This window comes from Fukomys damarensis, unplaced genomic scaffold, assembly GCF_012274545.1.
Source record: "Fukomys damarensis isolate Sample0158 unplaced genomic scaffold, DMR_v1.0_HiC HiC_scaffold_10, whole genome shotgun sequence".
NCBI lineage: Eukaryota > Metazoa > Chordata > Mammalia > Rodentia > Bathyergidae > Fukomys > Fukomys damarensis.
The window spans coordinates 18290307-18297714 of NW_022900922.1; the positions used below are offsets into that span (position 1 = coordinate 18290307).

Consider the following 7408-nt stretch of genomic DNA (forward strand, 5'->3'; position numbering starts at 1 on the left):
CCCTGGCAACGGATGCGCGCGGCAGCGTGAGTGCGTGTGCGCGTGTCAGGCCGGGCGAGGACTGCGCACAGGAGCAGGTGGGACGGCGGGCGATGCTCCTAGCAGCGGCGCAGTGGCCCCGGTGCAGTATCCTGCTTCCCAGCCTGGCAGGCCAGGTGTTTGGAAGGAAGGGCAGCAGGCAGAAAGGTTAGGCCAGGGTTAAACAGAAGCAAGAACCCCTGAGTTCGGGAGGTGGGCTTCTCGGTTTTCCTCTGGATATCTAGGAAAAGGCATTTTCCTGGACGGCTGCATTGAATGATTGTTTCCGAGCAGGGTGGAGTCGGGAAATTGGTGTCTTTCCCCAGCCTCACGGATTGCATTTCTTAGACCTGAAGAATCTTTAAACTTCCTTTGCTATTGTTTATTTGATCATTGTTATCATTTGCTGAAGACATCTTACCTCTCTCTGTTCCTTACCATAATTTAAAGTTTGAAACCTTCGAAAGGCTTCATTGCCTACCCTTTGAATTCCTTCCAGGGAATATCACATATTCATCAGGAGCATAAACCTGAAATTATGAGAATCATCGTTTTTAATATCATTTGTTTTCTGAATTACATGGAGAGAGGAAAGAATGTAATCATATTCATGTACATTTTTGTTGCAGGTTTGTCTAAACATTTTTATTTGTGGGCAAATGTTAGTATTTTTTTCCAGTGTTTGAATAGAAAGATTGATGTTTTTGATAATAAAAAAGAAATATGCCCCCATAATACAGAAATTTTAGAATATAAGTGCTATTTCTTCCTGAAATACATGGTGAAATGCTTTAGTTTGTTAATTGCAAGATGCACACAGTCCTGGAGACTATTGAAATTATGCCGAATTCCTGTAAGAATCAAATAAGATAGGATGCAATGGTGTATACCAGTGGTCCCAGCTACTCACGTGGATGAGGTGAGAGGATTGCTTGGCAGCCTGGCAACAGAGCAAGACCTCCATCTCAAAATAAGTAAAATAAAATAATTTAAAATTCTGTATATATGAGCGCTTTTTGCCTAGCATGTGGTTATACAGCAACATTTCAGTAAAACTCAGATACACTTTTGTTTTTGAGACAGGTTCTCAATATGTAGATGAACTCACTATGTAGCCAGACTGGGCTTGAACTTGTGGCAATCCTCTTGCCTCAGCCTCGCAAGGGTTGGGATTACAGGTATGCATTGCCACACCTGGCATAAATTAGTTATTATTTTTATTATTAATTATTATTATTATTATATTTGATACCGGGAATTGAACTTGGGACCTTGTGCTTGCAAGGTGGGTGGCAGCATCACTGAACTAAATCCCTGGCCCAAATTAGATATTATTTTTGAGATGGATTTTCTTTTCAGGAAATACTGTCCATATCTTGAAAATAATTTGACACTAAAAATAGAGTGTAATTTATAAAGTTATCAGAAAATGCACAAATTTTCCCTTGTAATATCATTGTAATAATAAATACAATAGTCATTATCATAAAGGTATTTCAATTTAATATCTAGATAATTTAACATTCGAAGGAAGGAGCTTTGCATTAGTAGGCCTGAAATAATCAGTAGGTTATTTCCTGTTTACTTATTTATTTATCCTTTGTTTGTTTGTGACAGAGTCTCACTATGTAGTTCTGGCTGGCCTTAACTCACTACGTAGCCCAGACTTTTAAGTCTGTATTTTTAGACACTGTTCATATTAATTCAGCAGTGATAACTCAGTTTATTTATGCTCAACAGGTATTGTGGTTAAGCCAAAACTAACACGTTTTTACATTATTTTACAGAATATTTTAATGGTAAGTGTTTGAGTTTCAGAGTAAGGCTTTTTAAAGACACAAGTATAGCTGGGCATGGTGGCACACAACTATGTAATTCTAGCACTCAGCTGAGGCAGGAGGATCACTGCAGGTTTGAGCCCAACCTGGGCTATATAGTGAGTTCAAGGTGAACCTGAACTGCATTGTAAGACCCTGTTTCAGAAAAAAAAAGACCCAAGTAGTTAGAGATTTGATGTTGGAGTTTTAGATCTGTTCCCTTTCAGGTAATATTGCAGGATTAGTTTGCCTGACAGAAAGTTTTGGTATTTCTAAGTTGCTATCCATCCTCTTCCTTAAGTTAAAAAACAACAACAAAAAACCCAAAAACAAGGAATTCTAGTGAACATTAATCTAGGTAATGTAGCTAAAATAAGCGGGTAACTCAGATGTCAAATTTGAATTTTCAAATCTGGGGCCTTTTTGCACCATAAAGTGCCAGAAAATAAGTTTTGAGGAGGCCAAGAGTGGTGGTGCATGCCTGTGATACCAGCACTAGGGAGGCTGAGGCAGGAGGATAAGTGTGAGTATGAGGCTAGTCTGGGCTACACAGTGAGTTCAAGACAAGCCTGAACTAGATAGTGAGACTGTCTCAAAAATAAAGCAAAACAGGGCCAAGGATTTAGCTTAGTGGTTCCGCCGCCTGATTTGCAAATGCAAGGGACCAAGTTTTTTCCCTGGTACCAAAAAACAAAACGAAACAATAAATATCAAGGATAAATTAACTCTAGTGTTGCCACCCATGAATTTTATGCATACTGGTTTGTAGTGTTTTCTCCTGAGCTGGTAGGGTAGTATGGCCCCCACCTTCCTAGGAAAATGATCTTGTTATTTTAGCATTGTGATTGTATCAGCATACCTTAACCATGTTTTTGCTTTGATCATTAAGATGAAGTACAGGATGTGCTACTGCACTGTCTTGTCTGTATAATGTATTTTCCTTCAAAAATTGTCAAAAATAACCTCTTAAGATGCTGTCAGTAAAGCCATAGCCTTACCATCTTTCTCACTGTACTTTTACTTATCAGGAGGATGAAATATTTTGTTCATTCAGCATCTTCTGCCTCTTTGTTCAAAATCTACTGAGTATTCAAACTCTACCGGCCAGATGCTCAGTATTTTGCTGTGCCGAGAAGGGCCTTCTCCCTGAGTTCATCTTTGTTGATTAATACACGACCAGCCTACCAGTCTCCCTCCTTTCATCAAGCTTTCCTTTCCTTTGCTGTGCTACAGCTGCTCCTTCAAAATCTGTCAAGTATCAGTAATAATACAGGATTGAGTGATCCAGTAACACCTGAGAAATTAGAAAAAAACACCATTATTGTGTTATAAAACAGATTAGCACAGAAAGTTTAGAGAGTAAGGATGAAGACACCGGTGCTTCCATATGCACCAAACAGCCCAATGCTGTGAGTCAAAGAAGCAGAGAAAAATGAAAAAAAAGCCGAAGTGGGGATGTAGTGGAGAGGAGATAGAAGGCACAGTATGAAAGGCCTTTATTCTGTGTCCCCAGAGGTTGTATGGAAGTAAAAAGTGTCTGCATTTTCAAAGTTTATATAAATCGCATGAATTGCTACCTTCATAAATGTCAAAAGGAAGTGTTGTGCGTAGGATACAGATATGCCTAAGGAACATACAGTATCTGCACAAGGCCACTGAATAATGTCGCAGATGTGAGGAACAAATGAAGAAGCTTGATTCTACAGCAGACTGAGCAGAGACTTCTGTGTGGTATTCTGTAAACTGCTCATTACACAAAAGCTATAAGGACAGAGGTTTGTGTAGGAGCTTTTGTGCTTCAGCTTGGCACATTATGTTTGTTCTAATATGAGAAATTTACACAGACATTTGTGAAAGGTATGCAGAACTATTGTACTTACAGAAATGGCACAAAAGTGAATTCGACAGTCTAGGCACAAGCATACTTTATTCACATCTTACAAGGAGTACCCTCATGCTGCAGGACTGAGTTGGAACCCAGTCTTCAGTGGACACTGTAAGCATTGCAATCACAGGAGTTACACCAGAAGGACAAATATTGTCCAAGTGAAATGGTATTAAAGAAGAAACAGGCTTAAGGCCATTCAAATTCTCACAAATCCTTCAGAGTTCGCATCTCTTCCTGTTTGATTCTGTGACCTTAACCTGTGGTCTTTAACTTCTTTTTATTACAAAATCTGAAAGGAAAATACAAAAGAAATCATATAATAGAAGTTATGTTAAATAGGAGTAATATACAAAGCTGTCACTAAGATGAATGAAGGAAAGCCAAAACAAACTTGTAGGACTGGCTGGTTACTTGTTGGAACCAGTCCTGCCCTGGGTGCAGGTGATATATAGTTATTTTCAAGTAGATGATGTGAGCTGCTCAGCGTGTCCCTCTTGTCCTTGTCAGCAGTGCATTGGAACCTCTGTGTGTCTATTCCCTTCAACTGGCACCACTTACTACCGATACCTGCAAAACCTTCAGTCTCAAGTGACGTAGCGAATGAAAGGAAATAAAGTGGATAAGTAAGCGATTAAGGAGAAATAAAGGGAATTAGAAGATTCATGCAGTTCAGCTCTTTTAGCCAGCCAGCTTGCTTGCAACAAGGGATGGTCTCCATTGAGGAAGGTCCGGTGGAGTGGGAATGTGGTCACCAGTGGCCTCGGTCTTATCCGGGTCACAGTAGGAAGGTGCTTGTTCTTCACTTTTGCCTTAGCCACGATGTAATCCCTAGATTCACAATATTTTTGCTCCTTCTGTTAAATCACTTCCTTAAAAAATTGGAACCTCCCAGCTTCTGCCCCAGGTGAAAATACCTTACTTTTGGACTTGCTTCTTCAGCTTTCTCTGGACTGATCACTTTATTTCCCATTTCATCCCTCAGCATCTTCCTCCCTTCAAGACTGCCCAGAACCATAGCATGCAGAGCCCAGCCATCACACTGTGCTCGTTCTCAGAAGCAAAGAAAGCATGCTCGAGTCTTCTTGGGACCAAAGGTGGCATCAAAACAGCCCCAGAAATTGCATGTATTAACTGCAAGTTTTCCAAATCTTCTGCTCCTTGGCAGATGCTATAGTGACCAGCCGAGGCCACCTGTTCTGTACCCCTACCTTACTAAGTCATCCTGTGGCTGCACAACACATTCTTATTTTCTTGAATCAGATTCTGCCTCTGGTTCACAAGTGCTGTTCCTCAGTCTCTTCCCAGGCTAGATAGATCACCATGTCACTGCCTCATTGAGAAACTTTTAATGTCCTGTTCACCACTGGAAAATGGACAGATGAAATGTCACACACACAGTAGAATATTATTCAGCTTTAACAAGGGAGAATTTGATACATGCTACAGCACACATGAACCTTGAAGACATTGTGGCACATGGAATTAAGCCAGACACAAAAGGACACTGTTGTGTGATTCCTTTAGCTAGAAATATTTAAAATAGTCAAATCCATAGAGATAGAAATCAGAATAGTGGTGTGATAGTTAAGCTTGATGTGTAAACTTGACTGGCTTGGGAGCTAGGGGCTTTGGTGGATCACACTTCTGGGTGGGTCTAGAGGCTGACCTTGGGTACTCCATTTGGGCCTTTGCTCCTTCCTCTCTGGCGCTGCTTTTCCGATCTGCTTCCTCCTCACCATGAACTAAGTGGTTTTGCTCTAGCAGGTCCTCTGCCATGATGTTCCTGCATTGGAGCCAGCCTACCATGAACTGAATTCCCAGAAACTGTGAGCTAAGTTAAATCTTTCTTCCTTTATGTTTTGGGTGTGGGTGTCAGTTGTATCCCAGCAATGGAAAAGCTAATACAGGTGTTACCAAGAACTGGGCTTAGGGAAGCATAGGGTGTTATTGCTTAATGGGTACAGAGTTTCAGTTTGAGATGATAAAAATTTCTGGAGATTGTGACAGTGGGGGCCACTAACTTGAATGCTGAAAGATGGTTAAAATGACTTTTATGTAAATTCTACCATAATAAAAACATTTTTACATGTCTGCAGTACCTCCCTACTACCTACTAAATGAAGTATAGATTTCTTGGTATGAACTGTGTGGTCCTTTATTATTTACTTCTTCTTGATCTACCTTCTCATCCTCTTAAGCACCACAATGCCAGCTTTAAGGGTCAGCTTACTGGGCAGGGTGGTAGAGAGACTGATAGCACAGATGTTTTCTTGTCCACGAACCCATCCAACTAATTAAAGAAACAGCCCTGTAGAGAGCACAGCTAGTCAGGTGAAAGATTAGTGAAGTCCCAGGAAGCAACATCTCTGTACCAGGTGACAAATACAGAGGTAGAACATGGTCCCAGTCCCAGGTGCATCCCAGTATGCAGGGTCACTTAGAATATGACAGTCTCCCCCTTGGCCCCCTCCCTCTCTTTTTCAGTAGTGGGGATTGAACCCAGGGCCTTCACACTGAGCCAAATCCCCACCCCTTTCTATTTGGAGGAAGGTTTTGCTAAGTTGCCCAGACTAGGCTTAAATTTGGATTCTCCTGCCTGAGCCTCCATAGTGCTGGGATAACACCATGACAGCCAGCTCAGTCTTTTTTTTTGCACCGGGGATTGAACTTGGGTGCTTGTGCTTGCAGGCAGTGGTACCACTGAGCTAAATCCCCAGCCCTAAGAGTCTCTTTTAAGTAGAGTTATAAAACTGTGCTAGGAGTAATAGAACATATGAATAGAGAGTGAACCTTGTTTAACCTGGAGAGACAATAAAAAAGCTAACAGGTTAACAGAGAGACAAGAATGAATAAAACTCAGCATGATGCATTCAAGTACTGAATAAAATTTACTTGAAAAATTGCTAGCAAAAATATGGAGAAATATTTGGGAATAAAAGGCAGTGAGAGTCTAATACTCACTATAAAACAGAAACCATATAATGTGTAAAATCCAAGGGCTGGGGAGTGTCAGGTTGGCTTAAAGGGCTTGTCTAGTATGCCCAGGGCCCTGGGTTTGATGGTGACCACTGGCTCTGAACTAGAGTTTGCAGCTTAGTGTCCTCAGTCAGTAAGGCAGAAAGGGGACAAATATAAATACAGCCTGTTCTTGTTTGTTTGTTTGAGACAGCATCTCACTATATAGTCCTGGATGGCCTTGAACTCAGTGTGTAGCCCAGACTGGCCTCAAACTCCTGGCAATCCTCCTGCCTCAGGCTCCTGAGTGCTGTAGAATTGTTTTGCAAAGTAGCTGCATGGTTTTACCTTCCTACTATCAGTGTCAGTATTCTGTGTTCATCACTTTTTATTGTTGTAATGCAGACCCTGAGATGATAAGCTTAAGGAGGGAAAGGGTTACTTTGAAGGCCTACTGTTGGAATTTCTGTTCCTGACTCATTGGCCCCGTTGCTTTGGTCCTGTGGTAAGCAGAGCATCCTGTCATGGCTGGGATGTGGAGAACATGCAGAAAGAGTTGGATCGTCACTGTCCCCATGGAGGATTCCCCACAGTGACCTGGATCCCATGCAGCCCCATTGCTTCAAAGTCCTCCACCTCCTAGTACCACAGGCCAGGGGACCAAGCCCTTAACACAGGAGCATTGGGGGACATTTATGTAAACCACAGCAGGATCTTTTTTTTTTTTTTT

General features: G+C 41.5%; 1 protein-coding gene and 1 pseudogene across 4 annotated transcripts in view; one reads left to right on the top strand and one right to left on the bottom strand.

Annotated features, from left to right (window-relative positions):
• Kiaa0319 (KIAA0319 ortholog) overlaps positions 1 to 7408 on the top strand; it is a 69432-nt gene that overhangs the window by 416 nt on the left and 61608 nt on the right. The window contains exon 1 of one of the 4 annotated variants that reach the window (XM_033761896.1): positions 15 to 186. The exons of 2 other annotated variants lie outside the window; for them this stretch is intronic. The gene's annotated coding sequence lies outside the window, so the exon portion shown is untranslated. Of the gene's footprint in view, positions 1 to 14; positions 187 to 5530; positions 5550 to 7408 lie in introns of those variants that run through there. One more of the 4 variants, XM_010622953.2, reaches the window with a different exon arrangement.
• On the bottom strand, positions 4287 to 4693 carry LOC109117988 (annotated as a pseudogene).